Source organism: Ranitomeya imitator, chromosome 1 (genome assembly GCF_032444005.1).
Source record: "Ranitomeya imitator isolate aRanImi1 chromosome 1, aRanImi1.pri, whole genome shotgun sequence".
NCBI classification, from domain to species: Eukaryota; Metazoa; Chordata; class Amphibia; order Anura; family Dendrobatidae; genus Ranitomeya; species Ranitomeya imitator.
Genome location: NC_091282.1, coordinates 1,043,920,586 through 1,043,938,583, shown reverse-complemented (window position 1 = coordinate 1,043,938,583; position 17,998 = coordinate 1,043,920,586). Strand labels below are relative to the sequence as shown.

At 43.1% G+C, this 17,998-nt stretch overlaps 1 protein-coding gene across 1 annotated transcript in view; it reads left to right on the top strand.

Moving 5' to 3' along the window:
- The window catches only part of FBXW7 (F-box and WD repeat domain containing 7), a 303,144-nt gene that overhangs the window by 6,771 nt on the left and 278,375 nt on the right, over positions 1 to 17,998 (top strand). The window lies entirely within an intron of this gene.

Sequence of the window (17,998 nt, the reverse complement as noted above, 5' to 3'; positions counted from 1 at the left end):
CCTTAGGCTGGGATCACATGACCGATTTTATTTTTCTTCTTCTTCTCATCCAAGAAAATCCGTCCAATTATGGTGATCAGAGTTTCTTGGATGTGGAGAAAAACCAAATACATGTAGAGTGTGTGCAGTCCAGTGTTTTCCACTGAACCATAGACAGTAACTGTCATCAGTGACGCTCGTTGCAGGGGCTGGGCTAGCCTTGCACCGTGACGCTCGTTGCAGGGGCTGGGCTAGCCTTGCACCGTGACGCTCGTTGCAGGGGCTGGGCTAGCCTTGCACCGTGACGCTCGTTGCAGGGGCTGGGCTAGCCTTGCACCGTGACGCTCGTTGCAGGGGCTGGGCTAGCCTTGCACCGTGACGCTCGTTGCAGGGGCTGGGCTAGCCTTGCACCGTGACGCTCGTTGCAGGGGCTGGGCTAGCCTTGCACCGTGACGCTCGTTGCAGGGGCTGGGCTAGCCTTGCACCGTGACGCTCGTTGCAGGGGCTGGGCTAGCCTTGCACCGTGACGCTCGTTGCAGGGGCTGGGCTAGCCTTGCACCGTGACGCTCGTTGCAGGGGCTGGGCTAGCCTTGCACCGTGACGCTCGTTGCAGGGGCTGGGCTAGCCTTGCACCGTGACGCTCGTTGCAGGGGCTGGGCTAGCCTTGCACAGTGACGCTCGTTGCAGGGGCTGGGCTAGCCTTGCACAGTGACGCTCGTTGTAGGGGCTGGGCTAGCCTTGCACAGTGACGCTCGTTGCAGGGTGTGGGATAGCCTTGCACAGTGACTCTCGTTGCAGGGGCTGGGCTAGCCTTGCACAGTGACGCTCGTTGCAGGGGCTGGGCTAGCCTTGCACAGTGACGCTCGTTGCAGGGGCTGGGCTAGCCTTGCACAGTGACGCTCGTTGCAGGGGCTGGGCTAGCCTTGCACAGTGACAGCACACTCTCTGTTGCAGGCTCAAGTCAGCAGTAACGAGCCAGCAACCCAGTGCGTTGTCAGAATACCCGGCGTGCAGAGCCCAGTGCCGTCACTGATCACTACATCCTCTTCCCCCTGATGACTCTTTATTTGGGTGTCTCCACATGCAGTAGAATTCTCTAACAAAGATCATCAAAAAGTTAATGGAAAAAAAAGCAAAACAGTTAGTATAGTTAGGGAAGGATATGGAATTTTTGATGCAAGTACAGTATATTAGAAAGTAGTTTAGATTATGGTGCTAAATAGGGATTTAGGATGAAAATTAATTTTCACTTTGGTCCACCCCTTAAGGAACTGTCCTGTATGACACCCATATGCCTTAATATGAGATGGAAGCGTCTTTGTGAATTATATATGATCATATACATTGGAAGGCTCATATTGAAGATGGCAGGATGAGACTTAGAAATTGGTGCAGCATTGTATGTTACGTTGCTGCCACCAGCTGCTAACTTCTGCTGACAATAGCGTTGGTAGCTGCAGGATCAGAAGTGGTGGTGCGGGTGCCTTGGGAACCCTAGGATGCCCAGACCTGCTGATGCTGGGCTTAGTGTTGCTGATGATGAAATGGAAATGCTTGGATTTATAGTTCTATATTTTTCGTTTATAAACCATGTTATTTTATTTTGAACCATCACAGTTAGTTTTGTATATATCTGTAGTCATATCTAGGTGTTCTTAAAGAACCACTCCAGCGGTTTTTTTTCCCAGCGCTTGAGTGGTGCTTTAAGCCCCCTGCCCCCGGTCATCTAGTCGCCCTCAGGCATCTTCACCATTTCTCTGCACCTCTCCGATCCTGTAGCGCTATCTTATGAGTGCAGCTTCTGACTGGCCGGAAGGTAGAAGCTACGTCACAAGCTCTCAATGCAAGTCTAAGACAGCCAGAACGAGGGTCTCATAGATTTGTATTGAAAAGTGACCTCCGGCGTGCCCCATAAAATACTGGAGCTGCAGGCAGGTGACTTTTTGTTGGAGATGGAGTGGAGCGACGCTGGAAAAGGATGAAGGCAGAAGCAGGTGAATATCAGACAGGGCAGTGGGATTACATTTAAAGCACCATTCCAGCGAGGCAATAAAAAATGCTGGAGTGGTGCTTTAAATCTGCCTGATTAGGCCAGGTATGTATTATTGGCATCATATTCCTTCTTCTACAACCTGTGCCTACTAGTACGTGTACATTGTTGTCACTACTTCACTAGTACTTGGAGTATGGCGGCCTCTTAGATATCTTATGATGCAAGAAGTGTGGGTTGTCTGGAAAGGCAGCTGCTTCTGCGAGGTTACCATCTAGTGCCATCCATGCTGTAGAAGGTTATTTTTGCACCTTCTGTTGTAGCAATGATGTCCACAGGGAATCCCATGTGTCATCTCTCTATTCTGGTTGTGTGAAATAAGCGGTCTGTTACTGAGTCGTTCCAGGAGGATGTGAGAGGCTGTGTATGTGGCCGCTGTCTCTATAAGGAAAGCTGTAATGTGTGGTGTACGTTCCTTCACAGTAGGAGAGCCCAGTCTGCTGAGGTTTCCTTTACCTGTCGGATGGAGCTGAAAGAACATACTTTTGGTGTCTGTATGGTGAATACGGGCCAATGGGAACCATACACTATGCGTCAAGAAAAGCTCCTGACATACAGTTAGGTCCAGAAGTATTTGGACAGCGAGCGAATCTTCGTGAATTGGGCTCTGTATGGCACTATTTGGGACCTGAAATGAAGCAACTGAGATGCAATTGATGTGTACACTTTCAGGTATAATTAAAGGGGTTGAACAAAAATATCATGTGAAACATTTAAGAATTGCAACCATACAAAAACCAGGGGCTCAAACGAAATTGTTCAAATTAACGTTACCATAAATAAAATGTTCATTTTTAATACTTTGTAGAGAATCCTATGCAGGCAATGACTGCCTGAAGTCCGGAAGCCATGGACGTCACCAGTCGCCGGGTTTGCTTCTTTGTGATGCTTTACCTGGCGTTCACTGCAGATGGCTTCACTTGTTGCTTGTTTGTGGGTCTTTCTGCCTTATGTTTTGTCTTAAAGGGAACCTGTCACCAGGTTTTGCCGATATAAGATGCGGCCACCGCCTTTCAGGGCTTATCTACAGTATTCTATAATCCTGTAGATAAGCCCCTGATCCAACCTGAAAAATAAGTTTTATTATACTCACTTGCAGGGCGGTCCGGTCCAATGGGTGTCGCAGGTCCGGGTCCGGCGCCCCCCATCTTCTTATGATCGCCGCCCTCCTGCTTGGTTCATGGCTCTCCAGCATCGCGCTCCTGCGCAGACGTACTTATCTGCCCTGTTGAGGGCAGAGCAAAGTACTGCAGCTTATGCCCTTAGGATTTCCTTCCCATTTGCCCTATTTATGCCACTGAGGTAACATAGTAACATAGTAACATAGTTAGTAAGGCAGAAAAAAGACATTTGTCCATCCAGTTCAGCCTATATTCCATCATAATAAATCCCCAAATCTACGTCCTTCTACAGAACCTAATAATTGTATGATACAATATTGTTCTGCTCCAGGAAGACATCCAGGCCTCTCTTGAACCCCTCGACTGAGTTCGCCATCACCACCTCCTCAGGCAAGCAATTCCAGATTCTCACTGCCCTAACAGTAAAGAATCCTCTTCTATGTTGGTGGAAAAACCTTCTCTCCTCCAGACGCAAAGAATGCCCCCTTGTGCCCGTCACCTTCCTTGGTATAAACAGATCCTCAGCGAGATATTTGTATTGTCCCCTTATATACTTATACATGGTTATTAGATCGCCCCTCAGTCGTCTTTTTTCTAGACTAAATAATCCTAATTTCGCTAATCTATCTGGGTATTGTAGTTCTCCCATCCCCTTTATTAATTTTGTTGCCCTCCTTTGTACTCTCTCTAGTTCCATTATATCCTTCCTGAGCACCGGTGCCCAAAACTGGACACAGTACTCCATGTGCGGTCTAACTAGGGATTTGTACAGAGGCAGTATAATGCTCTCATCATCCAGACCTCTTTTAATGCATCCCATGATCCTGTTTGCCTTGGCAGCTGCTGCCTGGCACTGGCTGCTCCAGGTAAGTTTATCATTAACTAGGATCCCCAAGTCCTTCTCCCTGTCAGATTTACCCAGTGGTTTCCCATTCAGTGTGTAATGGTGATATTGATTCCTTCTTCCCATGTGTATAACCTTACATTTATCATTGTTAAACCTCATCTGCCACCTTTCAGCCCAAGTTTCCAACTTATCCAGATCCATCTGTAGCAGAATACTATCTTCTCTTGTATTAACTGCTTTACATAGTTTTGTATCATCTGCAAATATCGATATTTTACTGTGTAAACCTGCTACCAGATCATTAATGAATATGTTGAAGAGAACAGGTCCCAATACTGACCCCTGCGGTACCCCACTGGTCACAGCGACCCAGTTAGAGACTATACCATTTATAACCACCCTCTGCTTTCTATCACTAAGCCAGTTACTAACCCATTTACACACATTTTCCCCCAGACCAAGCATTCTCATTTTGTGTACCAACCTCTTGTGCGGCACGGTATCAAACGCGTTGGAAAAATCGAGATATACCACGTCCAATGACTCACCGTGGTCCAGCCTATAGCTTACCTCTTCATAAAAACTGATTAGATTGGTTTGACAGGAGCGATTTCTCATAAACCCATGCTGATATGGAGTTAAACAGTTATTCTCATTGAGATAATCCAGAATAACATCCCTCAGAAACCCTTCAAATATTTTACCAACAATAGAGGTTAGACTTACTGGCCTATAATTTCCAGGTTCACTTTTAGAGCCCTTTTTGAATATTGGCACCACATTTGCTATGCGCCAGTCCTGCGGAACAGACCCTGTCGCTATAGAGTCCCTAAAAATAAGAAATAATGGTTTATCTATTACATTACTTAGTTCTCTTAGTACTCGTGGGTGTATGCCATCCGGACCCGGAGATTTATCTATTTTAATCTTATTTAGCCGGTTTCGCACCTCTTCTTGGGTTAGATTGGTGACCCTTAATATAGGGTTTTCATTGTTTCTTGGGATTTCACCTAGCATTTCATTTTCCACCGTGAATACCGTGGAGAAGAAGGTGTTTAATATGTTAGCTTTTTCCTCGTCATCTACAACCATTCTTTCCTCACTATTTTTTAAAGGGCCTACATTTTCAGTTTTTATTCTTTTACTATTGATATAGTTGAAGAACAGTTTGGGATTAGTTTTACTCTCCTTAGCAATGTGCTTCTCTGTTTCCTTTTTGGCAGCTTTAATTAGTTTTTTAGATAAAGTATTTTTCTCCCTATAGTTTTTTAGAGCTTCAATGGTGCCATCCTGCTTTAGTAGTGCAAATGCTTTCTTTTTACTGTTAATTGCCTGTCTTACCTCTTTGTTTAGCCACATTGGGTTTTTCCTATTTCTAGTCCTTTTATTCCCACAAGGTATAAACCGCTTACAGTGCCTATTTAGGATGTTCTTAAACATTTCCCATTTATTATCTGTATTCTTATTTCTGAGGATATTGTCCCAGTCTACCAGATTAAGGGCATCTCTAAGCTGGTCAAACTTTGCCTTCCTAAAGTTCAGTGTTTTTGCGACTCCCTGACAAGTCCCCCTAGTGAAAGACAGGTGAAACTGCACAATATTGTGGTCGCTATTTCCTAGATGCCCGACCACCTGCAGATTTGTTATTCTGTCAGGTCTATTAGATAGTATTAGGTCTAAAAGTGCTGCTCCTCTGGTTGGATTCTGCACCAATTGTAAAAGATAATTTTTCTTGGTTATTAGCAGAAACCTGTTGCCTTTATGGGTTTCACAGGTTTCTGTTTCCCAGTTAATATCCGGGTAGTTAAAGTCCCCCATAACCAGGACCTCATTATGGGTTGCAGCTTCATCTATCTGCTTTAGAAGTAGACTTTCCATGGTTTCTGTTATATTTGGGGGTTTGTAACAGACCCCAATGAGAATTTTGTTACCATTTTTCCCTCCATGAATTTCAACCCATATGGACTCGACATCCTCATTTCCTTCGCTAATATCCTCCCTTAAAGTGGACTTTAGACAAGACTTTACATAGAGACAAACCCCTCCTCCTCTCCGATTTTTACGATCCTTTCTAAACAGACTGTAACCCTGTAAGTTAACTGCCCAGTCATAGCTTTCATCTAACCATGTCTCGGTTATTCCCACTATGTCAAAGTTACCTGTAGATATTTCTGCTTCTAGTTCTTCCATCTTGTTTGTCAGGCTTCTGGCGTTTGCGAGCATGCAGTTTAGAGGATTTTGTTTTGTTCCAATCTCCTCGCTGTGGATTGTTTTAGAAATGTTCTTACCTCCCTTCTGAGTATGTTTTCCTGGGTCTTCTTTGTTCGAGTCTAATGTTTTTCTTCCCGTCCCCTCTTCTTCTAGTTTACTGAGGTGAATTGTTCTGTATGAAAAAACATAACCCAAACTGCTTTGTTGTTGCACAAATATAAGGCTACTTTCACACATCAGTTTTTTTGTTTCAGGCATAATCCAGCAAGTTTTGAAAAAAACGAATATTTTTTTTTTTTTTTTACACCGGATCCGTTTTTTTTCTCATGGAGTTGTATTAGCGCCAGATTGCGCTTGATGGCCACACATTTCATCCGTTTTTTTTCGGATCTGTCCAAATAGTCGTTTCCAGCGGACGGAGAAAATGTCCAGAGGAACTTTTTTTGTTCGGCGAAAAAAACCGCACAGTGACGGAGCCGGCCAAAAACGTATGATACGGAGATGTGAAACGATGAATCCGGCCTCCGGATCCGGTTTTCCATTAAAATCATGCACATTCTGGGGTCTCTCTCTCTCCTTGTTAAAAATCAAAAACTGGATCCGGCAGAAAAACGGATCCGTTGCATCAGTTTTTCCACTATTTACAAAGGATCCGTTTTTTGGAACATTAGCTGGATTCTGCCTGAAGCAAAAAAACCTGATGTGTGAAAGTAGCCTAATCCAGATTCACACACTGACCCGTTTGCTAGATTTCCATGTTACATTAAAAGCAGACCCGCTGCTCCCCCACCTCCCCTTCCGCAGCCAGAGCAGATACATCTGGTCTATAAGACACCCCCCTGTTTCCCTCCACATTTTTGGAGGAAAAAAGTGTGTCTTATAGTCAGAAAAATACGGTACTACATTTCCCTAAATCAGATTGTTGTGGCAAGTGCATCACACTTCTTATTGCTGTACTATATGAATAAGACTTCATGGTCTATGAAGCCATTTATAGCTTACAGGGCTTATGCAGGCTTTAAAAATGTCTTCTTTAACCTTAGGATGGACTATTCATATTAGGTCAGTGTGGGTCAGGCTCACCACAACCTAGCCCAGAACTTCTTAAACGTGGCCATGGTGCTGAGCAAGCTGCTGCTTTCACGTGAATAGGACAAGGCCACAGTACCAAGCACAGCCCCTACTTAGGGTATCCATTTTTAAAACTTGTATATCCCCTTTAATATGTTTGTTTTTTGCATTACATTAATTGGAATTAAACCCAATCCACAAATGTTTCCTTCTTGTACATAGCAATCCATCCAGTGCAGAGGTGACAGCTGAATTTTGGCTGCTGTGACATAAAGGTGTGGTGGGTAAGGTTCTGGTACCTGGGTTACATGCCAATAATCAGAACAGCTTGGTTCTAGTGCTGAGCTCACTCGAAAGGTTGCCTTGAAGGGGATTTTTTGCTGACTTCACACATCTGTGAAACACGGACCGTACTCTCATTACCTTTTTTGGTCGCTGCACTGTCACAAAAAATGCTCTAAAAAAATCAAATGCACCAAAAAAAAACCCCAATAATTATCACAGCCTGACATGCAAAAAACAAGCCCTCACACAGCTCAGTTGAAAGAACAATATCAAAATTATGGGTGTCAAAAAATCGTGATAAAAAACAAATTTTTTCATGCAAATGTCTGAATTTTTATTGATCACTAACGTAATAAAAAAAAACTTACAAATTTGATCACACTGACCTGCAGAATTGGTCAGTTTTACCAAAAAATGAACGCCTTAGGGTATGTGCTCAAGATCCGTAATTTCTGCGGGTTGGACGCTGCGTGCTTGCGCAGTGTCCAACCCGCAGCTTCCAGATGTTACAACCTAGTGGATGGGATTTCAAGAAATCCCGTGTCCACTATGCGTGCACAGACGCCCGTGGCTCAGCCACGGAGACTGACATGCAGCACGTCTTTCCAGACTGCAGCATGTCTTTTTCTCTTGGGGAAACACAAGCTACGTTTCACCCGTACAATATATTGGATGCGATGAATTTGCTCGGTTCAGTGATCACATGCGGAATCACCTGCGTTCAATAGCCGGCAGCGCTTTGGATGGAGTGGACATGTGCTGCGTCCAAAGCGCTGCCAATTCCTGAATGTATACACACACCCTTACAACAAAATAAAAAAAAATTAGGCAGAATTGCATTTTTCTTTTGTGATTTCACAACACTATATTTTTCAGTTCATTGAATGATAAAATGTATGACGTCATTCAAAACTGCAGCTCATTATGCAAAAAAACAAGACCTCATGCGATTATATTAACGAATAAATAAACTTATGTCCCTTTGAAGAAGGTGTGAGGTGGACAGAAGCTCCAAAATGAATAATGGCTGTGCCTGGAAGGGGTCAATGAATTGGCTGTTTCTGCTGCAATGGTAGGCCTTCAATATTAGGTGTACTATCTAGTCAATCACTATTCTTCTTTCCTCCTACAATTCACCCTTTCATTTTTTCCCTTTTGCAGAGACATTTAAGCACTGGGTAGAAACATACTAAGTCAGAACCCTCTGAAGGGGTTTCTGGAGTTTCGTAATCCAACAAAAGGTTGCATTATTAGCTTTAATGAACAAATCTCTGTATTGACAAAGACATAGTGGTAGCATTGTAGGAGTTCTTATTTCTGTGGAGTATTGTGCTACGAAGGGAAATGATGCTCATTGACCTTTATAATGTGCAGTATATGTTATTCTTTGTATTGCTGAAGAATGAATGAAAAAGCAGGAGACTTATGTTACCATTGGGAACAACGGAAAATTGTTATTGATGAAGGTCTCGTGTCTTTTCGTGTGATTCCCACTGTCTTCCGTAATGCTGGGCTTCTGCTACCTCTCGGTGCATTCACATTGGTTACATTGTACATGCACATAACACTTGTGCCTCATAATACCGCATGTAGTCGACAGGAAGAGGTTGTCCGGGAGAGGTGGAGATGGGCCCCTACTTGCTCTATCTAATGCACTGCAATAGGCACATCACCATGCAGTTACTGTTTCTGCTGCTTTTTTTTATTGGTTGTGATCTTTATGGTGCCTTCTGGCCTAGCCGACCAGAATTCTGTTGTACAGCACTAAACTTGTGCTACTTGGGCAATATATTCTTTTACACTCATGGAGTCCTGAGCCGTGATGTAAAACATCAAAATCTGCTTCAGTATCTTCTGAAGGTTGATGTTTTTGGAGGTTCTTCTTGTGCCAGGACAAATATTTTTCCCTCTGGAGTGGGGTCTAACTGGCCCCTAAGTCTAGAGTCATTTCTCCCCTACTGTTGCATTTATAGGGTGACATAGCTGCTCTTTAGTGTATCTAAATTGTATTTATGGAATTTTCTGATGATTATTATTTTCCTTTCCTGCTTCATGCCGTTAACAGATTATTTCATGTTTCTGTGTCTACCTATTTTTCGATCATGAATTCTTCGTTAACTTGAAAGTTATGTCACTCCCTGTTTAAAGTGGTTCTGTCACCACATTTTTTATTAAATAGATCTTAGTCCTGATAAGGATGCTGTGTTTACTTTAAAAATCCTTGTCAGAATGCCTTTATAATGCTTTGTGATAATCCTTTAACTCCATCTCCACCCACCTAGCCTGATTGACAGCTCCTCAGTGTCCCTCCTTCCTGCCCTTAGTGGAAATCTCACACTGCTCAGTACAAGCTGCAGCTGTCATTCAGGCTGAGTAGGCGAAGACTGAATACGGACATATTTCATTTTATAGCTGTACTCCTAAAATGCTCATCTTAATGATAGGATTATCCAGCCATCATGACTTGGGTTTTCAAAGTAAGTACACCAGCCTCATCAGACCTAAAACATCTGTCTAATGTATGCAGACTGTATTGTGACATCTGGTTGCAGATTTGCTTAAGTTTTAACTGATAAGGCTGTAAAATTTTTTATATTTATATATAACTTGTGTATGTATGTAAGTATGTATGTGTTTATATGTGTATGTGTGTATATATATATATATATATATATATATATATATATATATATATATATATATATATATATATATATATATATATATATATTATTCATAGTTTTCTGGAGCTTGTCTTTTTTTTTTTTTTTTTTTGCCTATTGTTGGCTTTTCTGAAACCTCAGATTTGAGCCTAGTAAGGGAGCAATTTTAGACATAAATTATTCAATCAGTGGAATATTACAGTGATCTGGCTATGGCCTCCCTCATCTAATGGCTTACGGTAATTTTGCAGGGTGTTTTGCTGATATTTTAGATGCTTATTGGGAAAGAGAAGATGGATGGAGATCCAGGCCCCAGAATAGGGGGGTCTGGTCCTGTGCTGGGTGTACCATATAACAGCCCCACTCCAGCATACACACATCCTGCGCCCGGTTTATGTTCTCCTAACAACAACCTCTTTTTGTGCAAATTGATTATTCATTCTGTCTTCTGTTTTTCATTTCTTTGCGATTCTCATCTTTCTTACTGACCAAGGGATCCAAAATTTTGCAAAATTTGGGTCTTGGATCTTGTTACTTTTAGGGGTATTCTGCTCAACATAAATGATCACTTACCCATTTTTTGATCACTTTGTTCAGCCCCTTTTGTCCAGTTTTAGGGCTGCTGTCCTGGTGATTGGTGGCAGGACTGGTTTTATGCGATGTACAATTTTCAGTGTAAAGCGTGTGTGATAATAAGCGCTTGTCCTTTCTTGTGTGTGACCACATCTAGCCATGCTTTCTCTGGATTTAGTCTAGGCAGTATATGGAGGCAGACGCCTGTGAGATTCCAGCTGGCTCCATATAGTGTACGTACCTAACCGGATCTGTTATTACTGGAGCACGGCCCATATTCAGGGAATTTTCTCTAATAAATGGCAGTTCATTGAGGAGTTTCTAATCTTATTCCCAGCTTTTCATACCCTTGTATGGAATTTTTCTTGTGGTCATTACTATCACTGAGAGTCTGTTATCATAGTCCTATCAAGTAAAATGCAGAGCTATCAATGCTATGTCTGCTTTAGACATCTCTTAGCCATAATGTCATTATTTTTATTTATTTTAATATTACATGGCCTCAGTCTGTTGGTTGTGAGTCCACAAGCTATCTATGACGGTGTCTTACACATTGAATGAGATGTAGATGCAATTATTGTGTGTCTCATAAGGCGACCATACATGTTAGACAGAACCTAGCTGAGCTCATTACTTATGGCAGGATCTTGTGACTATATAAAGTGTGTAGGATCCATCCGGTCTTTCCAATAATGGCAGATCTGAGGGGAAAATAATCAGGCATGTTGTTAGATTTCAATATGCCGCTTATTCCCCACAGAATAAAGGGCATGCATTTTAATTGTTGCGTCGGTATAAACAAGGACTGTCTTTCAATGTGCAGGGCAATCATAGGGTGTGTATAGATAAGAACACAGCAGCACATGTGCATGAATCTAGGCCATGTGAAAACACAAACAATTATTCAATATGAATTATACTTCTCAAAAATGTTTTTCATAAAGTTTAAAAATTTTTTTTTTCTTCATAAAACTTACAGTAATAGATGAATCGAAGATTCTTAGCGCATAAATTGGCCAATTCATGTGTGCCCATCAACTACGGCAAGGTGATCTCCCTCTGATGGGTCCTACTCTACCGTACATGCCACCCTTGGGCCACCAGCCTACAACTATGGACAAAACATGTCACTTTCGGGCTAAGCCTACAATTTCTGGGCAGGAAGAGCTGTTTTTTTATATGTGACATGAAATCAGAATAAACCTTTCCAGTTTTAGGTTAATTAGGATTGCAATAATTATTATTTGACAAATACCAGAAGAATGAGAGAGAATATTTTAAGGCATTTTTATTCCTTAATGCAAAGTCATCAGTTTGCATACATTTCATTAATATTTGGTATCATTGTCCTTAAACTGAATGACTTGGGTCAAACGTTTGGGATTTCCTTCCACAAGCTTCTCACAATAGTTGGTCAGAATTTGAACCCATTCCTCCTGACAAAACTGGTGTAACTGATCCAGGTTTGTAGGTCACCTTGCTCACACTGACATTTTTAGCTTTGCCCATAAATTTTCGATAGGATTGAGATCAGAGCTTTGTGATGGCCACTCCAAAACATTGACTTTGTTATGCTTAAGCCACTTTGTTACCATTTTGGCAGTATGCTTCGGGTCTTTGTCCATTTTTTAGACCCATTTCCGCCCAAGCTTTAACTTCCTGGCTGATGTCTTGAGATGTTGCTTCAGTATTGCCACATAATCTTCTTTTCTCATGATGCCATCTACCGTATATACTCGAGTATAAGCCGAGATTTTCAGCCCAAATTTTTGGGCTGAAAGTGCCCCCCCCCGGCTTATACTCGAGTCACGGTAGCGGTGGGGTCGGCGGGTGAGGGGGTGAGGGCGCTGAGGCATACTTACCTAGTCCCAGCGATCCTCGCGCTGTCCCTGCCGTCCCACGGGCTTCGGCGCTGCAGCTTCTTCCTCTCTTCAGCGGTCACGTGGGACCGCTCATTACAGAAATGAATAAGCGGCTCCACCTCCCATAGGGGCGGAGCCGCTTATTCATTTCTCTAATCAGCGGTGCCGGTGACCGCTGATAGAGAAAGAAGCTGCGGCACCGAAGACCAGGCAGAGGGACAGCGCGAGGATCGCCAGGACTAGGTGAGTATGTTATATTCACCTGTCCACGTTCCAGCCGCCGGGCGTCGCTCCATCTTCCCGGCGTCTCCATCTTCCCGGCGTCTGCACTCTGACTGTTCAGGTCAAAGGGCGCGATGACGCATACAGTGTGCGCGGCGCCCTCTGCCTGATCAGTCAGAGCAGAGACGCCGGGAAGATGGAGGCGCCGGAACGAGACGCCGGGAGCTGCAATCAAGGGAGGTGAGTATGTGTTTTTTTTTTTTATTGCAGCAGTAGCAGCGGCAGAACAGATTAATGTGGAGCATCTATGGGGCACAATGAACGGTGCAGAGCACCGTATATGGAGCACATCTATGGGGCACAATGAACGGTGCAGAGCACCGTATATGGAGTACATCTATGGGGCACAGTGAACGGTGCAGAGCACCGTATATGGAGCACATCTATGGGGCACAGTGAACGGTGCAGAGCACCGTATATGGAGCACATCTATGGGGCACAGTGAACGGTGCAGAGCACCGTATATGGAGCACATCTATGGGGCACAGTGAACGGTGCAGAGCACCGTATATGGAGCACATCTATGGGGCACAGTGAACGGTGCAGAGCACCGTATATGGAGCACATCTATGGGGCACAGTGAACGGTGCAGAGCACCGTATATGGCACAGCTATGGGGCACAGTGAACGGTGCAGAGCACCGTATATGGCACATCTATGGGGCACAGTGAACGGTGCAGAGCACCGTATATGGCACACCTATGGGGCACAGTGAACGGTGCAGAGCATCGTATATGGCACACCTATGGGGCACAGTGAACGGTGCAGAGCATCGTATATGGCACACCTATGGGGCACAGTGAACGGTGCAGAGTACCGTATATGGCACAGCTAGGGGGCACAATGAACGGTGCAGAGCACTGTATATGGCACAGCTATGGGGCACAGTGAACGGTGCAGAGCACTATATGGGGCACAGCTATGGGGAAATAATTATCTATTTTTATTTTTGAAATTCACCGGTAAATGCTGCATTTCCACCCTAGGCTTATACTCGAGTCAATAAGTTTTCCCAGTTTTTTGTGGCAAAATTAGGGGGGTCGGCTTATACTCGGGTCGGCTTATACTCGAGTATATACGGTATTTTGTGAAGTGCACCAATCCCTCCTGCAGCAAAACAACCCCACAACATGATGCTGCCACCCTTATGTTTCACAGATGTGATGGTGTTCTTAGGCTTCCAAGCTTCTCCTTTTTCCTCCAAAACGTAACGATGGTCATTATGCCCAAATAATTCAATTTTAGTTCCATCAGACCACAGGACATGTGTCCAAAAATAAAGATCTTTGTTCCTGTGTGCATTTGCAAAGATTAGTCTGGCTTTTTTTATGTTTCTTTTGCGGTAATAGCTTCTTCCTGGCAGAGTGGCCTTTCAGCCCACGTTGATATACAGTACTCGTTTCACTGTGGATATTGACACAATCTTACCAGGTTCCGCCATCATCTTCACGAGGTCTCTTGCTTTTGTCCTTGGGCTGATATGTACATGTCAGACCAAAGCACGTTCATCTCTGGGACACAGAACCCGTCTCCTTCCTGAGCGGTATGATGGCTGGACATTCCCAACTTGTTTGTACTTGCATATAATAGTTTGTACAGATGAGTGAGGCACCTTCAGTTATCTTTAATTTGTACCCAAGGAAGAGCCAGACTTATGCAAGTCCACAATTTTTTTCCAGATACCTTGGCTAATTTCTTGAGACTTTCCCATGATGCTACACAAAGAAGCAGTGTGTCTCAGGTGTGCATTAAAGTACATCCACAGGTGTGTCTCTAATTAACTCAGATGTTACCAAAAAACCTATCAGAAGCTTCCAAACACATGACATCATCATATGGACAGTCCAGAATTGTTTCAAGGCATAGTAATCTTAATGTATGTAAACTTTTGATTTTGCAGTAAGTAATAAAAATGCCTTAAAACATTTGCGAGCGAGAAAGGTTTATTCTGATTTTATTTCAGATATTGAGAAAAACATGCATGTGTATCTTTTTATATAGTGTATGTAAACTTCTGGTTTCAAGTGTGCGTGTATAATAATAGGTATGTTATAATTCAATGAATATTTTCAGGCAACCATTGGCTGCTTTCAGTATGAATGGATAGGAATTATATAGGCAGCCATACGCTAAAAGGGGATGTGTTACCAGTTGAAAAGTGACCAGTTTCTGCTCTTATTTTATTCTGGCTGCTCCCTGAGTATTCCGATTATTTCTTTTATATGAATTTGTTATTAGGTTCCAGAGATAAGGGCCTTTTTATATTTTTTTTGCAATTTTTTCTGGTCTTTACAAAGTGGTGGGGCCTACAGGGTAATTAGGCAGAGCAGCCAAAATATACGACCCCAGAGAATGTTTTGAGCCATGCCCCCTTATCTGTGAGCATGAAGTAAAAGGGCCATACCTCTGGAAACATATGACAGATGTCAAAGAAATAAAAAACAGAATATTCAGAGGAACAGTGGGAATAAAATAAATGCAAACATTTTCCACTTTTGACCTAGTGACAGGTTCTCTTTAATCTAAAATAGGTGTATTTTACCATCATTGATTTGTATACCTGACTGATGGATATCTGAGGATGGAACATTTATTTTTCTCAGTCGATTTTTATCTATCGCCTGAGAAGCGCACTCATAGGGAAATGCAAGGATATGATATTTCTGGAGATACAAATGGTTTTCCGTGGGGGAAAGTCATTTGTATGATATAAAATATCTTTTGTGTCATTCTTTCCCAGTGAACCCAGCAGCCACAGTCTGTGAATGTTCCTCAGATTAGGGGCGAGTGGAGAATTGCTAGCTGTAGATACAGGATTCGTACAATGGCCTCATTTGCGTGACAATTGACAATCACTTCTCTGAGCCAGAAATATGCTCCCAGCTTCTTCCCCTGCTCCTCATGTAAAGAGTGGGGGCATTCTGGAGGTAGTATGTGCTGGCGGGGGGCTGACTCACATTATTTAGCTATTGATATAAATGATTTCTATGACATGTAGGTTACATCCTTGGCCATTGCTATAAATGATTTCTATGACATGTAGGTTACATCCTTAGCCATTGATATAAATGACTAGATGGTGGCCCGATTCTAACGCATCGGGTATTCTAGAATATGCATGTCCACGTAGTATATTGCCTAACCACGTAGTATATTGCCCAGCCACGTAGTATATTGCCCAGCCACGTAGTATATTGCCCAGCCACGTAGTATATTGCCCAGCCACGTAGTATATTGCCCAGCCACGTAGTATATTGCACAGCGACGGAGTATATTGCCCAGCACAGAGCCACGTAGTATAGAGACTTAAAAAAAAACCAAACATATACTCACCTTCCGAAGGCCCGTTGAATGTCCTGCTATACTCACCATCCGCCGCCTTTCCCGCTCCTCGCCACGCTCCCGGGACCGCTCCATTGCAAGCGGCAGCTTCCGGTCCCAGGGCTGGTGTGAGCAAGACCTATGATGACGTCGCGGTCACATGACCGTGACGTCACGGCAGGTCCTTGTCGCACACCAGCCCTGGGACCGGAAGCTGCCACTTGCAATGGAGCCGTCCCGGGAGCGTGGCGAGGAGCTGGAAAGGCGGCGGATGGTGAGTATAGCAGGTTTTTTTTTACTATTTTTAGCATGACATATTTTTACTATTGATGCTGCATAGGCAGCATCAATAGTAAATAGTTGGGGACACACAGGGTTAATAGCAGCGGTAACGGAGTGCGTTACACCGCGGGCCGTTACCGCTGCCACTAACCCTGTGTGAGCGGTGAGCGGAGGGGATTATGGAGCGGGCGCCAGGAAGTGAGTGCAGGGAAGTAGGGGAGGGACTAATCGGACTTTGGCCGTCGCTGATTGGTCGCGGCAGCCATGACAGGCAGCTGCCGAGACCAATCAGCGAATGAATAACCGTGACAGAAGGACAGACAGACAGATGGAAGTACCCCTTAGACAATTATATAGTAGATTTCTATGACATGTAGGTTACATCCTTGGCCATTGATATGATTTCTATGACATGTAGGTTACATCCTTGGCCATTGATATGATTTCTATGACATGTAGGTTACATCCTTGGCCATTGATATGATTTCTATGACATGTAGGTTACATCCTTGGCCATTGATATGATTTCTATGACATGTAGGTTACATCCTTGGCCATTGATATGATTTCTATGACATGTAGGTTACATCCTTGGCCATTGATATGATTTCTATGACATGTAGGTTACATCCTTGGCCATTGATATGATTTCTATGACATGTAGGTTACATCCTTGGCTATTGATATAAATGATTTCTATGACATGTAGGTTACATCCTTGGCCATTGATATGATTTCTATGACATGTAGGTTACATCCTTAGCCATTGATATAAATGATTTCTATGACATGTAGGTTACATCCTTGGCCATTGCTATAAATGATTTCTATGACATGTAGGTTACATCCTTGGCCATTGATATGATTTCTATGATATGTAGGTTACATCCTTGGCCATTGATATAAATGATTTCTATGACATGTAGGTTACATCCTTGGCCATTGATATGATTTCTATGACATGTAGGTTACATCCTTGGCCATTTCTATAAATGATTTCTATGACATGTAGGTTACATCCTTGGCCATTGATATGATTTCTATGACATGTAGGTTACATCTTTGGCCATTGATATAAATGATTTCTATGACACGTAGGTTACATCCTTGGCTATTGATATAAATGATTTCTATGACATGTAGGTTACATCCTTGGCCATTGATATGATTTCTATGATATGTAGGTTACATCCTTGGCCATTGATATAAATGATTTCTATGACATGTAGGTTACATCCTTGGCCATTGATATGATTTCTATGACATGTAGGTTACATCCTTGGCCATTGATATGATTTCTATGACATGTAGGTTACATCCTTGGCCATTGATATAAATGATTTCTATGACATGTAGGTTACATCCTTGGCCATTGATATGATTTCTATGACATGTAGGTTACATCCTTGGCCATTGATATAAATGATTTCTATGACATGTAGGTTACATCC